The 23,193-nt window shown below is 31.5% G+C and overlaps 1 long non-coding RNA gene across 1 annotated transcript; it reads right to left on the bottom strand.

Moving 5' to 3' along the window:
• Positions 1–107: 107 nt before the first annotated feature.
• Positions 108–18,659, bottom strand: LOC150096600 (uncharacterized). The gene is made up of 3 exons (XR_016549810.1): positions 18,541–18,659; positions 6,317–6,437; positions 108–3,461 (listed from the first exon to the last, which is right to left on the bottom strand). It is a non-coding gene; the product is annotated as an uncharacterized LOC150096600 (long non-coding RNA).
• Positions 18,660–23,193: the final 4,534 nt, after the last annotated feature.

Below are 23,193 nucleotides of genomic sequence, written 5' to 3'. Positions count from 1 at the left end.
CTTAATTTAGACTTTCAGCAAGTGTTGAATTTGTTAATAAAATATTTTACTGTTAGAGATTTATTATTATTATATATATATATATATATACATATATATATTTTTTTTTTTTTTAAAATACAATATGAGAAAATACAATATGAAAAAAATCTTAGTTACTAAGATTTTTTTTCCCATCGGGTGCTTTTCAGAAATATGTACGGAAACATTTCAAATGTGCCAGTATAATTAATTTGAGCAGTTGATCCCTTCAAGCAATTATATTACAGCTTGTGAAACTAAATGGAAATTGGACTGGAATACCTATCTACCCCCCACTCCCCCCAACACACACACACACTTGCGCGTGTCTGTATTTAATTTTGAAAATTCAGACATCTACTAAGGATTGAGTCATTTTTTATAATATTTGATGTTTTTATAACTTTTTAAAATTGACACATTTTTATAATTTTACATTAATGATGCATATTTTCTAAAAAAAAAACAAAAAAACAAATGATACATTCTTAAACCGTATACACATCTACTCATAGATTATATTAGAAAAAAATTTTTTTTTTTTTTGGTATGGAAATATATAGAACCGATTATAGGCAGACACGAAAAAGAATGTTTCATAAAATAGTATTTGTGTATTCATCATCACAACAAATGAATATAGAACAGTTCCAATAAAATATATGGTCTGATCTGGATGAAAATTATGAATACCAATAACTTATAGATCTCATATACAAATTTCATTAAAATTCGTCTAAATGCACCTAAAATGAGGAATAAATTCTATATTTTTTGACTTCATTACCCATTATCTTCCCCATTCACTTCATTATCGTAATATCTAAGAGAAATCCGTCAAGGTCGCTGGAGATTTTGTTTTCGTAAATGCAAATAAAATGTTATAAATAACAAGGTGTTTTTCCTTCACCGTTTGTATCTAGCTTAGCTGCTACAATTATGTTTTTGCTAGAATATTGGCAATAGGCCAAGAAACTGAGGAACACGTTCTTATTTATCAACTTAAATAATCTATTTGTTCATATTCCATCGATTCTTATGGTTTCGATAAATTCCATTGTCATATGGGTCAAATAACATTCAATTGAAGAAAGTTAGCAAACTTTTTATGATCTACATATTATATCCTAAAAACATTTCTTGTTTACATGAAAAAAAAATGAAAAAAACAGACTTGATAAAAGAGGAAGTCGAGCGCAACTTAGAAGTATTTTTATTAGTTTGTGTGTGTGTGGGGGGGGGGGGGGTACTTGCTGCTGTTATTATTGAGTTGCTGGAAATTCATAAGAGCATTGACACTGCAAATAATGACAGCCAGATAATCGTTTCTAAAGTACACACTTTCCCCTAAGTTCTTTCTTTCTAAGATACTTAATTATTTTTTCATATCCTTAAAAGATAGCAGTTATTTTTGTAGATGAAGTAGATAAATAAATCAGTCGAGGAATAATTGAACGAAATCGGTTTAGCAATGTGACACTGTATAGGTAGGTATCTGTGCCTTTATTATTATTATTATTATTATTATTATTATTATTATTATTATTATTATTATCATCATCTTTCACTTCCTTATAATCCCATCTTTCATTTTCGATCAGATTATGCCGGAATTTCTAGGAAATTACAAGAAAACGTAGGATAATCCACTATTTTCCAGATTATTTCTTGAAATAATAGCAGGCATTTCTGATGATGTGACCCGTAAAGAAAAGTTCGAAAACAACTTAGTATGGTATTAGATTTGATAGTTCGAATTTCACAAGCTGAGTTCTTGAATATCTGTCATTGTTCAAATAAAGATGACAGGTTAATGATAGGTCAAACTGATACCGGAGTTACAACAAACTGAATTGTGACTTAATTCATGCAATAAAACTACTCAGCGATAACAGTACTTAGCTTAAAGTCATCGCTGAGTAGTTTTATTGTTCTGGCTCTTAATACAAATTGCATATTAATTTCTGCAATTTTAATGTTATCAAAACTATAAACCTCTATTCAATGAAGAAGAGTGTATAATTCAATTTTCTTATATTTCATATTAACAGAATTCATAGTCGGAACCTGGAGCCCAATCCGGATTCGGTGCAAATCACTTTGTGGTCATACAGAAAGGGGAAGGATTTTTCCTCCCAGAAATTATTTTCTTCCTTAGACCCTCGGAAAGCATATGTAATTAATTAACTTATTAATTAACATATATTGCTGCATTGCCTTAGTCGTTTGTTCTTAATTCCAACCAAGCCTCATAATAGAGCTATGGCAATGCTTTGCAAATGTGCTAAATTCCAAGTTTTGTGATCTACGAAAAGTTTGCGAACTTGCAAGATTTGAAAATTGTATATAAAAGAACAAACGCTGATATTAAAATTTTGAAATTGGTAAAATAATAGCGACATCCTCAAACACCTCTGATGATGAATGTAAAAGTGTGAGTATAAACAGCATAACAATGCGAATGTAATGTGTGTAACAAAATTCACGAAATACAACTTTAATTTAATTTGGATTTTTTTAACCCGAAACTTCTTCAATTTTGGATCCTGAAAAACTAAGAAATTATTTAAGAGCAGTTCGGAGTTTCTTACTTTTAAACTAGAAATACTCGTATTCAGTACAGTGTACCAAATAACATATAAAAAAATAGGCTCTCTCTCTCTTTCAGTTGACAAGGATGTTATTATAAGATTTCTTCAGTGCTCATCACAAATAATTTAAATTTAGGTCGTATTTTTCTTTATTTTTATTGTTTTATTATTTTTTTTCTTTTACAACAAAAAAATCAAGTAACAGTATCAATACCAGAAGAAAAAAAAATCCCATGAGCGGTATCTTGTCACCTTCTAAAAATATTAACTCTTGGATACATACTCATGAAAAATGCCAAAAGAACAAAATCCCATGCTTTTATATATTTCTTTATAACGCAGGCAAGATTTTTTTTTACTTTAAATTATTGAAAATAAAAACATCTTATTCTACTTAACGTTATAATTTCTTTCGTAATTGAGAAAAAAAGGTGAATAGAAAGAATTTAATTTTATACGTATTAGTTGCTTCTTTACATGCATGTGTCTAGAATATAATTCAAAGTTTTTTTAACTCACTCTTCGAAATGGAGAAAAATTAATTCAGTTAATAATTTTTACTATACTTTGCGCGGTGTAATAAACTGGTGTTGGTTAGCGGTTTTGCAATATTCAAATATTTTCGATTTCATATATAAATTTAACGGACACAAATTATATTAGTACAGAAATTGTCCCAAAAATAAATAAATAAATAAAAGCCATAAAATTTGATTTTCTTCTGATCGCTCGAAATGTTATTTCGATTTATTTCGTTGAAGTTTGGTTTCTAGAAAAACCATATGCATCTTCAGCAAGCACAGTTACAAGCACACTCATCTGTTGATCTTCTGGGTCTAGGAAAAGCATCTGAAACGAGAAAAATAAACATTAAAATTCTATACTGATTTCTTAAAACTTTTATAATGTGTAAATTTAACAGCTCCTTTAAGTTATAAAAATAATTAATTAAAAGGTCATTTACAGTGGTTCATTCCCTCAATAATCTGTCCATAATATTCTCAAAGTAGTTATTAGGTATATTATTCCATTGAAAAAAATCACATCCTCATTTCAATTGAAAAACTATAACACTACTTTTTTATGTTGTCCCATCCACGAAAGGTTTATTTTTAAACCTATAATACATTCGTATACCGTGGACGGGCTAAGATTACATGTAAGAATAATTCTAGCTCCATATCTTAAGCTAGTATATCTACACAGGTGTTTTCTATGGACAAAAATTGAGTGAAAATCAAAGCATCTTCGAGAAACATTGCTTTTATTATAAATATTTTGGACATAACTGTGGAATTATGCATCATACTGAATGTTTTGTTATATCTAAATCATCAGACGTAAGAAAAAAAGAGAACATTTGAACGAATCACTAAAATGGAGTCGACTTAAAATGATTTGTAGACTACGTTAACGTTGAGAGTAATTGTTCTGACTTTGAAACATTCGAAAAAGCATGAAATGTTATTGACACAATTTTAATAGTTCTACAGGGAAAATAAGAAAAAAAGAAACCTTTCTTAATGAATGTTATTTGTTGAAAGTGAAAGAGCAAACCTTAGGTTACAAATCACCGCTCATCAAACCTCGTTCATTTGCATTAAGTAAATGATTTAAACTGATGATTATTAAAGAACATTTTAAAAAATCACTTACGTTGTTTAAAAGAGCAGTAATTTGTTTAATAAACGTTTTTGTTGGATTCAATATTCATAGTTGAGAAATTATGAATCAGTCGAAGAAATCTAAATTCCTGAATGAAAATCATGAAAGTTTGGAAATTATTTACGTTGCGATTTATTATGAGATAATGAAAATTATTCTTTGAAATATGATTCCTTTCTTTTAATTTCATTAACAATATACATATTTACAAACCTGTTTACAGAGAACCGGTAAATACAGGTAAAGAGAACACTGAGATAACAGATTCATATTTTTCTACAATCACACACGAGTAAGTTTGTCTTGTTATATTAGGAATTATATAAGCCGCTGTCGTGACGTTGTTCTCTTCATGTTCGAATCCGCCATCTTGTTTAAGTCACTTTCATAAAATAAAACACAACTAATTGTAAATTGATCACCAATCCAAGGGTAGAGAAATTTCTATTATACTGCACCACTCTATCCTTAGATAAGTCTATATAAAATAGCAGGATCAATTCAAAGTTAGCTAGCAGTCTCTTCATTCATTCTGGCCGAAGTATTTGTTTTCTACCTAGGATTCTCGCAAGATTCGAATTTTTGTGAACGGTGCAATAAAAAGGAAATCAGGCAAACACAATAATTAGATTAACAAAATGAAACATTTAATATAAGCTATATAACACATACATAAATCTTACTTCTAACTTTAGACAATAGATTCAAGTTAAACATTAGGTCAAGTCAATCACATTAGTTCAATCTTCCAAACCTTCACATACACATTCTCAGTTTCTGAGTCACGAAGTTCCTACACTTAATTAAACATAATAGAACTTCCTATCTAATCAGTTTCCACACATTTCTCAGCCATGCTATAAGCTCAAAAATATCGCAGGGACTAATAGCTGTAAATATCTCTCAAGCAATTCTTATCTTCAATTCTCAATTTCGAAGAATTTCTACAGTTAAAGTTAGGTTAAACGTAGCGCAATTAACACTCAATTCTTCATGCATTGAAATAAATCAATATGATAGTCCTTACCAGAAATAGTTCCTAGTACATCAATTACGTTGTGAGTATACTTTTAAAATATATCTATTTCACTTGAGAACACATCTATAAGATTTATCCACAGTTATAACTAAAACACTATTAATCGCGCTTCAGAACTCTAGACATCAACTGTAGGGTATTTTAATTATCCTTATTATCACTCATTAAACAATTAAACACTGTGCAGTTCTCCTTAGGGCAAATTAGAAATAAGTCGTAATTCTAGACCTGGGTTTATTCAGAATCCTTCACTGAACGTCCAGCATTTTATATTATCCGATTACGGCATTAATTTCCTTTTATTAGCACTGCTGACTTTACCTTCAGCTAACTATAAGATTCACTTCGTCTTTGCTCGCTTATAAATATTATCCCTTCTAACTTCTGCCCTTGAGAACCTTTCAATTATTTCCACTTCTCTAGTTTATACCCTTGCTTCCTTTCACTTCAAAATTCCGTCTCCACTCCCCTTTACTTTTTATTCATTTTTTTTATTATTCTTCTTCTCCCATCTCACGCTCTGTTCCACTCGCGCTCGTTTACTTCATGCGTTTCCATGACAGCAAATAAACGTAAACATTTTCGTTAATGTTACATAAGGCTATACCACTACATTGAGTTAATAAAAACACAATAAATAGAATATTAGAGCTACTTAATCAACTCTTTCATTTCGTATACAGATAACTATAATAATATTCACGTTATAATATATATATAAGTTATAATAAATGATACACATATTATTGTTTAATAAATTAATAGCTGATTAAGTTCAGAATAAATACTTAAATAATAATTCTTAAATAAGGAGTAATAGATAACATTTATTCAAGTCATGATTAACATATAATAAGCAATGTTAAATGTGAATAAAAAAAACAAAATACACAACATAGTTTCATTCACAGTTTAACACCACCTCTAATTTGCTACACATATATCATGATCGCCGATGATAACTGTTAACTGATAAATCTAAAAGAAATACATTACTCGCCTGTTAGCTTTTTAGGTGCCTTTTTCTTTCGGCCTCCTGTAACGCAGGAAAATACTACTCTTTCTCCTACTACATGCAGCAGTCGCGGATCACTTGTAAGATTGCCGAAAGGAGTCATTATCTGCAAAAAATAGCATGAAAAAAACTTATAAATATTATTCCGAAACTCATGAAATGACAACCGGTAATTTATATTATTCAAAATAAAGTGAAATAATACTCGTAGATTATGAATGAGTATCGTAAACTAACAACTACTTTCGATCGCAATTAGGGTGAGAAATTAATACCAGTATACAGTTAGAGCCTTTTGCTAATTAAAAAAAAAAAAAAAACATATTTTAAATATTCAAATGACAAATATTTAAACTTATATTAAACTATCAACAAAATGTTTAAATAACGAAATAATTAAAAAGTTCAAATAATCTGTTGAAGGAAATTAGGTCCAACAACACATCATGTCTGTAATTTTAAGTTCTTCCATAGCGCGTGAACAAGAGAATCTGTTAAAGTGGGGAGAGGGAGAAGAGTTACTGCAAACAAGTTATGATTTGTTATTTAAAAATTATTTGTGGATAACAGAGCGGAAATTATACCTAGACTATATTTCATTACATTCATTGGAATGGAGTTACCTTCTTCAGTGAATAAAAAATACATTACTTCGGTGCGCATCTGTTGTTATCTGGTGACCATCGATTTAACTAAACTGTTAGTTGCAATTCCCGATTCCGTATTGTTGTTTATGTGGAATGGCGATAAAATAAATAATGAAATTTGTTTTTACTCTCAAGGGACCCTGTAACCTCTAGAGAGCGCGTCCCCTGGGTGGCGGATAGGGGAGCCCACCATGTGTGTGTGTGTACATATATATGGTGGGGTGGTCCGAATATACTGAATAAGGACTCGTGGACCAACAGGGCCATAAGGGGCAATCATTTTGATTGTAAGGGAAGCGGCACGCCCATGGACCCGGACCCCTAGCTGGATCTATCCTCTCCTTCTTCTACTTTGAGGAAGACCCGCTTACTTTAATCCTTCCTATAAGGCCTTATCAGCCAACTCTTCTTACTTTATGACCCTTGTGCTATTAGAATACTCGAGGGCCATGGAGTCTTTTCATTTCTGGCCTTACAACTATGTCCTCTCTATAAACCTTACTATATATCTTCTATAATCTACCCTTTCCCCTTCAATATACCTATTCCTCCTATGGGTTTAAATTCGGAAGAAGGCGAGTTCAGAAGCCTTAAGGTAGCAGCCCTACCACTGAACTATTCCATCGTCAGGCTAGTCCCCTGACATGGAGAACATAACCATACTTGTAAGCTGACAGAAAAAGATAATCGGATTGAATCTATGGGAAACAACCCTGGAATGGAAAAGGGAAAACGAAAATGGAAACGACAAAATATAATACGCATAGCAAACTGGAATGTAAGAGGAATAGCATATAAAGAAATAGAATTAGACCAGTTATTAAATGAAAGAAATTTTAAAATAGCAATAATCACTGAAACAAAAAAGAAATTAAAAGGAACTATGAGAACTGAAAATTTTAATGTGATATACAGTGGAGTCGACAGAGACCAAAATGCACAAGCAGGAGTCATGATTTGGATTCATAACTCCCTTTCAAAACAGTTAAAACATTATAAATTATGGAATAAAAGAATAATAGAAGCTAGAATAAAAATAGATAGAGGCTATTTAACAATAATTGGTCTATATGCCCCAGAAGAAGGAGGAGAACAGGATAATATTGATTTTAATAATCAGCTACAAAACATATATAATAAAATAAATAAAAATGATTACATAATTTTAGCAGGAGACTTAAATGCAAGAATTCGAAACACAAAAATTAATAATAATATAGGAATACATGGAGAACACACTCTAAACAGAAATGGTAAAAAATTGATTGACTTTGTAGTTTATAATAACCTAAAAATAATGAATTCCTTCTATAAACATAAAGACATACATAAATATACTTGGGCAGCAAGAGGATGGAAATCAATATTAGATTACTTCATATTAAATGAAAAGACATCAAAATTTTCACTACATGTTAGAGTTCACAGAGGATATGAAATAAGCAGTGACCACTTCCTTGTTAAAATAAAATTAAGATTACCACCTAAATGGCTACAAGTAACAAGAACAAAAAGAAAAATTGAAACATTTGTTTATAAAACTAGACTATTGAATGACACAAATGTACAATGGCTACCCTTTGTCTATTTTATTTATTTTATCTAGATACTGGTTAATTCTTTGTTCATATAAAACAAAATGAAGAAATAGAAATAGAATAGCTTAATATAAAAACGATACTAAATGCAGCAGCAAATGAAAGCTTAGGAAAGACCAAAAAAATTCAATAAAAGAAAAAAACTGAATATCTGGGATGATACAATCAAAGAAATAATCAAAAAGAAAAAAGAAGCCTATCACAAATGGTTAAGCAGTAAAAGATTAGAAGATGAAATAGAATATAAAAGAATAAGAGTAGCTAAAAGAGAAGTCAGAAAAAGACATAGAGAATCATGGAATAAATTTGTTTCTAATTTAGAACATGAGTTATATAAAATAAGACCCAATGTATATAAGATTTTGAAACACTTAAATGCAGATACCAAAGAAAACATAAAATTAAACACTGAATTGAAATTAGAAGAATTTCTAAATTACTACACAGAACTGTGGACAGACAAATATTTTAAAAAAGACAACCGGCAAACAATTAACGAAAATGAAAAGGAAATAACTGAAGAAGAATTAGAAATCAGCCTGAAAGAAACAAGAGACGGAAAATCACCTAGAGAAGATAAGCTAGGTTCAGAACTATATAAATATGCAGGAACAAGATCCAAAGGAAGACTCTTATTATTTTTAAATAAAATTTACTCAACTGATATCCCCCCAATAGAATGGAAAAAAGCAATTGTGATGCCTATCTTTAAGAAAGGTAATAGAGATGATCCTAAAAACTATAGAGGTATCAGTATACTAAATTCATGTTACAAAATATATAGCAGAATCTTAAATAACAAACTAATGAAATATTCCGAAAACTTTATTCTAGAGGTACAAAATGGATTTAGAAAAGGACGATCATGTATAGACCCAGCCTTCTGCCTAAAATTAATAATAGAGAAAAGAAGAGAATATAATTTAGAAACACATACTGCATTTATTGACTTTGAAAAAGCATTTGACAAAGTTAAAAGAAACATATTATTTAACATATTAAAAGAAAGACAAATACCAAATAATATCCTAAAAGCTGTCACAAGTATATATGAAAATAATCAAATACAAATAAGATTAAATCACGAGCTATCATATACAAGAGAGATAAACCAAGGGATCCGACAGGGATGCCCCTCTCAGCAACTCTTTTTAATATCTACTTAAATGAAATAATAATAAAATGGAGTAAAAACTTACATCAAGGAATTAAACTTTCACCTACAGTTAACTTAAACACTCTCCTCTTTGCAGACGACCAAATAATAATTACAAATTCTGAAGATAACTTACAGAAAGCTATTTTAAATCTAAATGAGATATCCAAAGATTATGGTATGCTAATATCAACGGAAAAATCAAAAACTATGGCCTTTAAAGGACAAGATCCAGCAAGAACTAAAATAGTATTAGATAACAAGATCTTAGAACAGGTGAATTCATTTAACTACCTAGGATGTATGATCACTTATGAAAATGAAAAAGATATAAACATAAAAATTGCAAAATATTTAAAAATAACAGGAGTAATTAATTCTATATTTAAACCAAACCTAGTTCAAAAACAAACCAGGTTAAAAGTATACAATACATTAGCCTTACCGGTCTTAATGTATGGAAGCGAAATCTGGACAATAAAACAAAAAGACAAACAAAGATTAACAACAGCAGAAATGAAGTTTATGAGAAAAACTGCAAAGTATACCCTATTTGATCACAAAAGAAACGAAGATATTATGAAAGAATTAAACCAAGAACCAGTAATTGAAAAAATTAAAAAATATAAACATAAATGGATGAAACACGTTCAAAGAATGAAAACAGAAAGATTACCAAAACAAGCCTTAAAGTACAAGCCATTAGGAAAAAGAAAACCAGGACGTCCTCTTAAACGATTCAACGATGACTTTTAAGTCCGGAACAGGCCGTACTAGGCCTAAATCCTGATACGTATGATGATGATGATGATGATGATGATGATGATGATGTTTTTACGAAAGTATAATTTACATTAAAATGAAGGAAAATGTTCCGTTGGCAAAAATAAAGAACTTCAAATTGAAGGAATACCAAAAAAAAAAAAAAAAAAGATAGACGATTTAAGCAACATAGTGCAAATGATCGACAGCAAAATTGGCATTCAAGTCGCAAGCACAGACATCGCCTCTATTAACCGAGGCCCACAAAAAAACAAAGAGAGACCGCACCAATCATCGCTCGTTTTACCAGCAGAAGATTGAGAGACTCAATTCTTGCAGCAAGCAAGAAAACAAGGCCTACAACATCGACCCTAACTGACAAGAAACTCCCAACACCAATCTGTATATCTGAACACTGGACTCCATACTTTAAAAATCTTTTATACCAAGCAAGGAAGAGAAAAACAGAGAAAAACTAGGAGTTCCTGTGGACTACGGATTCACAGATATTTATGAGAAAGAATGAAAACACTCGAGTTTATATAATTGCAAGAGAATCCGACCTACACAGCCTATCAATATAAAATACACTAACTCTTCACATCCTTAAGAACTAGATTAGAAATCACTTAAAAACTATATAATGGAGATCTCAAATATAGGCGAACATATCCAGTCAGATAATGTAAACTTCAAGGTATTTTTGACTCTTTGAAGACAACATTTCTACGAATACTGACTTCACTATCATACACACAAACAAGAAGTATAAAAAAACACTGGCTTACATTGATAACACTGCTCAACTACACCTTGACGAACATAGATGCGCTAATACTGACCGAAGTTGCAATAGACGACACAAAAATTGACGCATACAACATTAATAATTACCAAACCTACAACTTATGTAGACCAAACAAAAGAGGAGGTGGCATCGTGGCATTTATCAAAGAAAAATACATGAAAAACACACTCATTTCGAACATGCGGAAACACTAATTTTGGAAATCACAAATAGCGATAAACAGAGTATCAAATACACAATAAGCATAATATACAGACCCCCCAGATAACAATCAACTCAGCTTTCTGCATGAGTTAGAAGCATGACTAAGGGATCGAATCCGGTACAACACATAGGCTCATCCTAATAGGAGACATTAATATAAATACTCTTGACCACGCTTCTTCAACCACTAACACATACCTTGATATACTAAGTCAGTACAACATAAACCCTACCATTAACTCCCCAACAAGAGAAGAAATACTCAACAATTCACTAATACAATCATGCATTGATCATATCAACATACGGGCTCCCATCCATACATATACATCATCGGTAATTAACGTAAAAATTGCCGATCACTACTTTGTCTCAACTTCGTTTTATTACGTTACCTACCCCCCCCCCCACCCTTCCACCACTACAAAAGTCGACAAAACTCGATCATATTAAATAGCATTGTCGACAACCTTGTAAAAAATACAGACTGGAATTGCCTATTTAAAATAAATGATCCTGTAACATTATATGAGAATTTCTAACTAAAGTTCACAGAAATATACAATAAAGCAACAAGGCTTACACAAACGAGGCGACAAACAGATAATAATTCATGGACAAATGGCGAAATTCTAAATAGTATTACTGTAAAAGAAAATCTATGGAAAAAACTAAAAAAGTCACCCAGTAACCCACATTTACAAACATTATACAAAAACACAAGAAATCAACTAACAACAAAAATTCGTAGGGCAAAAAGACACTACAACTTCCAAAAATTCATGGAATATAACGACAACATGAAGCAAACATGGGCTACACTTAACGAATTAGTAACTCGAAAAAAGAAAAACTTCAGCACAAGATTTTATTGCAAAACATTTTCGGTCAGGATACGAACCAAGAGGAACTAGCAGACTCATTCAACCATGCCCTTCAACCATTCACAAACAATATCACACACACAACTAAAAAAAAAACAATCTACCAACGATCAACAAAAAACTACCGACACAAAATCAACAACAAAATTTTCCACCTGTGACAAAACAGGAACTGAAAGAAGCACTCTTACAGCAAAAACCAAAGACCACTCCAGGAATAGGCAAAATAAGACTCAACGACCTTTTAACACACTTTGAACAAATAAATCCAATACTTTTGAGACTCGTGAATATAATATTCAACACTGGCATTATTCCACAACAACTAAAAACTGCAATAATTATGTTAATTTACAAACGTGGTAAAAGTAACGATACTCAGAACTACAGACCAATAGCTATCCCACCAGTCATTTCAAAAATTTTAGAAAAAATAACACACACCAGACTACAGAACTATTTACAAAAAGCGCCATCACTTTATTAGAAGACATCGCCGACGCCATAAACAAAGCTCTCGATAAAAACAAGTACGCCGTCCTTACTGCTTGACTTTTCCAAAGCATTTGATACATTTGAACATAACATACTACTCACCAATCTATACTCAATAGGTATAAGACAAACACTGCATACCTGGTTCAGGAACTATCTCTCAAACAGAACACAAGTAATAAAAATAGGTACATGTCGCAGTCGGGGCATACAAATAAAACACGTCGCTCAAGGTGCCATATTATCATCCACGCTATTTAACATATACATTAACGATTTTCATAACCTGGCCATAAGAAGTCAAATATTTAAGTACGCAGATGACACTGCACTACTAGCAATCCACACAGACATCAACGGCTCTCTCCAAAGAACAACAAGACCTAAATGAAATCACAACATACTTCTTCATACTTCAACATACTTCACAACCAAAACTCAATTGTAATCAACGGCACCAAAACACAGATGTTAATAATACACAACCCGAGAATCATGCGCCCCTCACCACTATCACTACACTGTCACACAGACCGCTGCATTAACAAAAAAAAAAAAAAAAAAAAAACTGCCAATGTCCCGAAATCAAACCTGTAACACATGCAAAATACCTTGGTTTTACATAGATTGCCACCTTAAATGGACAAAACATATAGAATACCTACATACCAAACTCCGCATCATCGCAGTAAAAGTAAAAGACATTATTCCATCTAACATAAAAAAAAAAAACTCCTATATCACGGTATTTGCGAATCCCTACTCAGATACGGTATATATATATATATATATATATATATTTTATGAAAAAAAATTGAATGACTAGAACCGAGATTTAATTAAAAAGGCATTCACGTGATGCAGCAAGCACGCACTCTACCAACAATGCAACAAATGAAAGAACAGCTTCAAATACAACTACAACGTTTTCATGCTAATTATGTATAAAGACTGTCTATGTTGTTCATAGTCTTTTAACCCTCAATGTTTAGTATTTTTTCTTTTATGTCACCTGAAGAAGGCTGTTACAGGCCGAAACTAGTAGTGTGTTTATATTAAAACCTTTTTAATTAAATCTCGGTTCTAGTCATTCAATTTTTTTCATATATATATATGAAAAAAATTGAATATATATATATATATATATTCAATTTTATATATATATATATATATATATATATATATATATATATATATATATATATATATATATATATATATATATATATATATATATATATATATATATATGCCTTAAACTGCGTACAGAATATTGTAGAAAGCATTAAATACTTTGTACGATGAAAATAGAAAAATTATTATTTTATACATAATGTGTAAACATGCAAAAAATGTCTGTAATAATCATCAATGTTAATATTATAATAATATACGTTGTAAACAATTATTATTAATTAAAAAATACCATGCATGTGCACGCATCTGTTATGAACGAATTATATTCGTGTAATGTATTATTTATATATATATATATATATATATATATATATATATATATTATTATTATATCCATTTTTCAAAAAACCTTCATGGTTAATATTATTATTATCAAAATTTTAATTGCAATGCAATGTAGAAAATAAATCACATGCAGCACTTAGTGTTGAATTTTGTAAAAATTACAAGTTGGAATATCACTAAAGATGATTATTGTAATTGTGTAAATATTTTAGAAATCAACAAAAAATTATTATTATTATTATTATTATTATTATTATTATTATTATTAAAAAACAGCCCTCACCAATATTTCAGCAGCCGTATGCAGTAAAGCAAAAGTCAAAAATTAGCATAGATGTATTAGAAACCCTTAAAGTGCATTGGACCTTTTTTTTTGGAATTGATTTCTCTTGTGTTCATATGAATTCAAGCCGCTATCTTTATACAAGACAAATTCTCATAATTTGTTTGTGCAATACGGCCCATCACTTTCAGAAATCGGGTCATAGAAAATTCGACCTCATTTTCATGTATATCAACACGAGTAGTGATTTTTCCATTATTTTTTAAATATTTTTTTCTAAGTACTGTAATCATTTTTATTCGTTCTAACGTTGCACTTGTCTTATTCTAACTTTTGGCTAATCATATTACAAAGATACTGTATAATGGAATAGGGTATTTTTTTCGTATATAATTCCTATATGAGAGGTTAAAGAACCAAAAAAGAAATAAGTGTTGTGTATGTTAGACAAGCGTTAAGAGAAAAGTTATCTATTCACATTCCTTTTTGAATTTGCGAGTCTGTTTTAACCCTAACTTTTCTGAAGATCTGTAGATAGCCAATCTTCATTCTTAGCAGTCACTGGCACTGCCTCAATGATTTCACGTGTATGGGGAGGAGAGTAAGACACAACTTTCGACATCTCGTGCTCTCTAACCCTAACGATTACAGTGTGAGTAGTGCGAATGTATATCTGAAATATTGCGTTCCAAAGTCCATTTTCGTAAATTTCTAAGTTTAAAACCCTGTTTCCGGGAGAAAACCTCACTTAAAACTGAACTACGGGAAGTACACTGCTTGGAAAGAAGTCAACATCCCCATAGGCAAGGTGCATCGTGCCAAGTAACGAGTCACGTGTTTGTAACCGGAATAAATTGGAGGGAAATGATACTCCCAAGACAGTGCAACTGTGTCCGGTTAAATGACTGCGAGAAGGGAATTGACGGAAGTTGAAAGAGGCATTGTAACAGATGCCATATTGCAGGCTTATCTTTTCAGCAAATTGTTAACAAATTGAGCCATTGCAAGTGATTCTGAGATGAAAGCGCATGGAGTCAACTGCAAGTGCTACCCACAGTTGACGACTCACCGAACGGTATCGTAGGGTGCTAAAAAGGTTAATATGTAAAACCATCATTCATAGGCGACAGGTGAATGCGAAGTTCCAGGAATCGACTGGAGCACAAATCAAAATCATTCAGAACTGAGGCTCACAACATGGGTTTCCATGGTAGTACTGCAATACGCAAGCTCCACCTTAGTCGAATTGTGCAGCGTCGTCTTTTATTCATTGCTCCATAAGCTGTTATGGAGCAATGAATCACGCTACACCCTCTACCGAGCAGATGGACAGGTGTGGGTGTGACGGATGACTGGTAAACGTCTCTAACCAGAGTGAGGAACCCCAACTATGAAATTCGGAAGTGGAAGTGTAATGGTATGGTCCTGTTTTTCCCCTTGTTTGGCCTCGAACCTCTGTATGTGGTGCCACAAATGCTGAACTCCGAGAGATGTCTGAACATTCTGGACAATGCAATGCTCCCTACTGTTAGAAAGGTTTAGCCTTTCACAAGCTGCTTTTTATTTTTTCAAATAATTTTCAAAGGCAGTAGCTTTAGGATTACAATCCAGCATCACGTTAATCAGATGCTAGGTTTGTTTCATATTTAATACAAAAGAATAAGAAACAACCTTACAGGTTGTTTCTTATTCTTTTGTATTCTACTTGTAAAGATGAGTTATTGGATATAGCTTTATTTGTTTCCAAAAAACATTCTTTCTTTCTTTGTACATCTAAAATTTTGTTTTGTGTTAGCCGAGGTTTTTAGCTTTGTTTGTGTGCGCATTTTGATTTTCTTTATAGCATTCCTATACACTCGTATTTTCTCTAGTATAACTTTAATGTTTGAGTATAAAGTATTAATATATGTTATCAATTAATATAGGTTGTTCAGTATTAAAAAATAAAAAACGTTCATTGTAATACTTAACCATAGACAAATAGGGGAAGAAAATATACCTCATTTCAATTTTTAATAAGATAAGCTCTTTTTTTTTTTAACCTTTTTCCTTGATTACTTTTCACGAACTGTAATATTCGTTAATAGCAGTAACTAATAATTCATTTTACGAAGGATGTGAGGGAGACCACAGGGCATCCATGGAACTTGAGAATGAATGCAGTCAAGAAAAGGATGTGAGCTGGATTTCTCTCTCATAGAGATGTAATTGGAACGTGATGTAATTGGAATGACTTACCTTTGGGTGGGGAGGGATGAACTATGGAAGCTAGAGTCAACGAATTCAAGAAAGGGTATGGGAACTGGTGTGGTCTCCCTCGATGAGGGTCTCTGTCAATAATAATACTAGTAATAATATTTAGATGCAGGACTTGACACACACGCTCCTCACTCGCCCTTGGAGAGTAAAATTTGCCAGCTGGTGGGTAGCTACAGACTAGACAAAATAGAATATTTTTTATTTAATTAAAAAATATCATGCTAAGCAATTTTTTTTATCTTCAAGAAAATGCAGAACATAACATAAACGGTCATTCTTATTACATTAATTTTTGTTATTAGAATCGCTCTTTATATTACGCATATTCTTCTGTATTTTCTTAAAGTTAAAAAAGATTTTTCTTGTTTCAATATTTTCAAAAAATTCAGTGTTGTCTTTTATTGTTCAGTTTTTCTCTTATTATGTATTGACTTCTCCTTCTTGGAATGGTTCTTCACAGTATATCACAGTAAGTTTGTCAAAGCAACGATACTAGCATCACTAATCACTTTATGAAACTCTTACTGATTTATTGGGATAAGGTTAAACTATTGGGAAGAGAATCATCGACAAGTACATTTTTTTTCGTAGTGAATAGGATTTTGCATAATTTGTTGAGCCTTATTTTATTATGCATACCACAAGGCATTTAACGTCATCTATTCTTGTCGATGTCTGACATGGGAAAGTAGGATTTCCCTCCATAATCTCGGGTTTTTAACTCCGCATCTAAAAAATCGACTGTAAACTTATGCAATCGTACGCAATATTACAAGTGTCATGGTTTAGGTCCAAAAGATGGCAACAGTTGCCTGTCATACTCTTTCTCCTGAAATGCTTGAATTTATTGATAGCTTGGAGACAATTATCGGTGAAGGCTTAAAGGATGGAGACTTGCTGTCCATCCTCGGCTCCTCAACGCCCTCGAACAAGTTAGGGCTATAGGAACTGCACTTACTCCATTTCAGGAATAAAAAGCTTTGGAGAATTTATTCATATTTATTTTTAAATTAACGAGAATTTCATTATCCTGTAGATGTTAAAATATTATTATTATTATTATTATTATTATTATTATTATTATTATTATTATTATTATTATTATTATTATTATTATATGTTCTTTAAAAGTTAATAACAGCGCATCTTAGTTGGAATTAAATGAGTTAAATTCATTAATTTTTGCAAGTGTTTTTATGCATGCTTGAAACACTATTTGGAATTTTAAGAACTTAATGTTATTATTATTGATTTCTTCTCATCTAAATTGTTTTTAATACGAAGCATCTCGGCACAGTAACCTACTTAACAATCCTTAATTATTCTGTCGCTTATCCTCTTTTTTTTTAAATAAAAAAATAAAAAATACTGTCCACATTAAAAAAAAAAGTCTCTCTCTCTCTCTCTCTCTCTCATAAGTTCGATTCAGTGCTTACGGAATGTGTGCAGGATTCTCAAAGTGCATTTACTTAATATGGACCCTTACACTGTGAAAGCATACATTTCAAGCGAGACGAGGTTAAATATATGCACGTCATCGATTGTTAAATTCTTTAAAATCTCCCACTAACTGGAAGAAAAACTAGTAAATGGTTGGGTGACTAAAGAGAAGAAGAAGTAAAAATGCTTACCGTTTTTGGCTCGTGAGCAACTATTTGTGTCGCCTTCTTCTTTTCCACGACGCAGTTCAATTGGGCTTTTTTAGATTTCTTCATCATGCTCTAGAATCCAGAATAAACATTTCGTTTAATCTTTGTCATGAGCAACGAACCTCAAAAGTGTATCAAAAATTTCCTTTTGAGACTAATTACGAAACTTAACATGACTTCTATAACGCCAAAGAATAAATGACCTTAGGTTATTATATAAGAGAAGAAAGAAAAGAAAAGAAAAGCATACTACTTTAGATTATTATTAATTGTAAAATGTATTTTTAATTTTCTGACCCAACATTATTCCATTTAAATTTCATTAAAAATCAAATCTATTCTAGACTGCAGTTTAGAAAGGAATCAGTACGAGCAGGAGGGAGAAGGGAAAAGAGAATATGAATAATTTTTGTTGATGTTGTTGCTTGCTTGTTTCTTGAATTTTTCTCCTAGGTAATAATATTTCTAAGAATTTAAGGAGGAAAAGCAAAATTCATCAATAATTATTTTCTCTAGTTTTTCTCTAGTTAAAGAATAACAATATACTTAAACGAACCACAGCGATGAAATGAATAAAAATGTATGTAAAATCAGAGTAAGGAGAATATTTCTCCACAAAGTTTCAAGTCATTGGTTGATCAAATTTAGAAAAACTTTCAGCATTTATTCTAATCTAATAAGAGAAAATCAAGGCATAAACCTTGATATGTATCCGTATGTGTTCAAAAATTCAGCGGTCGTAATCATGTGAATATAAATACTTAAGTGAGTATCGATAGAGATAGTTACATTATATGGCTATATGACATCCTTTCATGATAACTGGATTAACTTAATTATCATACGGATATTATGTATCTAAACTACGCCTGAAATCAAAGAATTCAGAAAAGATTTTCCATCAAAGACATAAATAAGTCCATGGTGGCAACTCATAACTGTAAGAATTATCCAGTTGTTACTAAATACTGAAATGAACCTCAATGCTGCAAAAATATGTTTAAAGTTCGTTTTATACTATTTGAAGAAAACACCGGAACACCACTTGGAGGAAAATGATCCCAGTCATAGCGAGGCCAACTAATTCATTGCTGGAGAACTAAAATAATCAACATTCTGACTATCACCACCACCATCACTCCGATCCAACGAAATTAAGCTGGAACAGCAATCCCTTGATTAATGCGTTCTTTAAAACAGGCGCATTAATCGAAAACGCATTAATCGAATACAATAACCTATGGGAAAATGTATAATTCGTTCCTCAGATTTCTTTTTTGACCCTTAATTTTTTTATAAAAGAATTAGGGTATGTCTCAGGACCTAGTTAAAGGAAAACCATGCAGCTGAAAGACAATGAAACATATTTCAGAATATAAATTTATTATTCTGCTTCTTAACAAAGAATTGAGCTAACGTAGTTTGGCGGGCATTCTGTTTCTTTTTTTTCATACAACTGACGGTATATAGCCCTATTGCCTCCTCTGCAAATTTTACTGGTTCTCTCTTCACCAGGGTCAGTCTCTAAGTATTGCTGGTTAAAAACTTCGATTGTACGAATACTATTTTCAATTTCTGTGAAACCTCTTTGGGCTTGTCAGTGATTAAATTTTCTTCATATTCTTCAGGATCTTCCTGCTGTGCATCTAAATTTAGCAGGTTGGAATCACTCAACTTCTCAGAATGAGATTTAATTAACTTAGATTCCTTTGGAAAACCTCTAATATCATTTGCACAATGTGGAAGAATGTGCTTCCAAACGGCTCGCATATTGCTAGCAGTAATTTCATTTGACTTTGCGACTTTATAACCAGGCCGAGATTTCTCTGATTTGGCTAGAAAAGTCTTGGAAGGCATTCGCTTCCAAAAAAAAAAGGTTGATTTCATCGACATTAAATATTTGTCGATCACAATAGTCCCCTTCTTACACAATTTTCTTCAAAATTTCTGGATATCTCCTTATCTGCAATTGCAGCTTCGGCTGTGATTAGAACATTATGTAGGCTATTTTCTTTTTGAAACGCTCAAACCACCCAGCACTAACGTGGAATCTTCTTCTTTTCCATCATTGATAGCCCTTTCTTTCCAGGTTAAAGAGACAATGCTTTTGATTTAATAAGGCGAGATACGTTTTTGGTTACAATCTTCGACCCAAAAAAAAGAAGTCTCTCAAATTCAATCATTATAATATTTTAATTTCGAGTACTGCAGGATGAACTTTAAGCAGCCTTACCTTTCTCTTTGTATTCAGCAGTTGATTCACCCATTTTTGTGTTCGTGTCCTATCTTTGCTCTAGACTCGCCTTGTTCACTTTCTTTATTATTTCAAGTTTTTCTTCCAATCAGATTACTTTTCGAATCATTTTCACACTTTTATTTTTTGCTCAATAATTCTTTTACTTATGATTAAAGGTTAAGAAAATAATTTAATATAAAAAAAGTAAGGAAAACAATTGCACGTGATATGATCATCAAAATGCCATGTAAAGCAGACGACATAAATTTTGGCCGTAAATTTGGAACCTAGTGTACATGGAAATAGAGTAGTATGCCATTAAAAAATAACTTTGTAAAATGTTTCAAATCGGTAACTAAATTATTTCATCCTGGTGAGTGACTTTTTAAAATAGTTAGTCATAAAAATGTATAGATCGAAAATTTTTTAAATCTTTAACATTTATTTTTAAGATGTATATAGGCGCATTAATCGAATTTGGGTATCGAAAAAAAAATGACGCACTAATCGAAAAAGCACTAATCGGGGGCGCATTAATAGAGGAATTGCTGTATATAAATATAGTCAAAAATCCTTCCACATACGCACATCTCATATAGATGAAAGATTTATTTTTATTTCATTTTTATCAATATTTTATATATTTATCGGATTTACCAATACTAAAATGCTCCATCATGCTAACGTCCTATATGCTATGACTAGAGAAATTTTTTGCATGGGCAAGTAGGGTTTACTCTCCATAAGGTTTACCCTCGGGTTTTTAACTCTGATCTAAAAAATTGTATCAATCGTACTAATTTCTTGACAATCACTTTATTTATATTAAATTAAACAGTGAACAACACAAGTATAATAATACCATATTCACTATGCATATTGATCATCAACTTACCATCCTTTATAACAAAACTGTCATTATACTCGTATTTATCAGGAAAAATTAACAATAATAGCATACTCCCTGATAACTGGTTATTCTAATCTAATCCTGTGGCCTCCTCTTTAAGAGGGTTGCAGCTGATGAACAGTCTGCTTCCATTCCTTTATATCTCTTACTTCTGTAAGACTCTTGCCCGTCCAGTCTTTGATGTTGTCTTTCCATTGCAGTCAGGGTCTTCCTCTCCTTCCCTCCATCATCCCCTGAAATACTATTCTGGGGAGCTCTCAAGAAGAAACCCTTATCAAATGTCCTGCAAACGCTATTTTTGATTTGGATACTAGCTATATAGTCTCTTTTCATTTCAATCATTTAAGAACCTCTTCATTGCTTACTCTTTCAGTCCAGCTGATACGATCCATTTTTCTCAAGCACCACAAATACATTTTAAATGCATTCAGTCGGTCACTCATTTCCTTGTTGATCGTCCAGGACTCACATCCATATGTCCCCATGCTCCAGATCATTGTCCTGAGGATTCTTACTTTCAACTGTTTGTTCAGATTTCTATTTCCTAATATGTGGTATTTCCTAATATGTTTGAAAAAATTCTGCTTTTGCTTTTTTAATCCTGTTCTTAATTTCATAATTAGGTCTATTGTCTTCTGTTATCCAACTCCCAAGGTATTCAAAACTTTTTACATTTTCTATTCTTTGTCCGTTCAAAGCGATTTCTATCCTATCATTTCCTTTCCTTGAAATCTTCATCACTTTTGTCTTCTGAATGTTTATTTTCATTTTATATCTCTCATTTCCAACCCCGTTCAGTCTGTTCAAAATTCTTTGCAAGCCTTCCTCTGTTTCACTGATAAGTACAATGTCATCTGCATATTTTATTTTATTTTATCTGGTTATTATCAGACGGTATTCAAGAGGCACAGATCCTTAAAGCACCTCTTAAATCTTTAAAAGTTTAAAAATATAATCTAGTTCAGTCTAACAGAAGAAAATATATGGCATAACACACCACAACTTCGATAATAATAATAATATAAGCCATTTTCTCTGCCAATATATAACAGTTATTATGCTATATATCCAATTCATTTCAGCTATTCAATTACGGTATATATATATATATATATATATATATATATATATATATATATATATATATATATATATATATATATATATATATATATATATATATATATATATATATATATATATATATATATATATATATACCCATCCTCGTAATGCAACTGTTCGATCTCTGCCTATTCCACAGATAGATGTGACTGAACAAGCAAAATCAAAATTCCTAGAAAGTGGTAATTCGAGACGAATAATTACTGTATTTCTTCAGACTGAGCTTAAACAGTTGGAGTGTACGTTTCAGACGGGGCACCATTTTGATCACATAATCTCCCTGTGTGTAATACCACTGTTTCCGAAAACGGAACGTAATCTAAAGTAATTGAATGAAATGCTGTAGTCAGTCATGACATTTCTC

This window comes from Typopeltis vanoorti, chromosome 18, assembly GCF_054136105.1.
Source record: "Typopeltis vanoorti isolate ZY-2024b chromosome 18, IOZ_Tvanoo_1.0, whole genome shotgun sequence".
In the NCBI taxonomy this organism is placed as follows: Eukaryota; Metazoa; Arthropoda; class Arachnida; order Uropygi; family Thelyphonidae; genus Typopeltis; species Typopeltis vanoorti.
The sequence above is the reverse complement of the archived record's forward strand: the minus strand, read 5'-3'. Positions and strand labels throughout refer to the sequence as shown.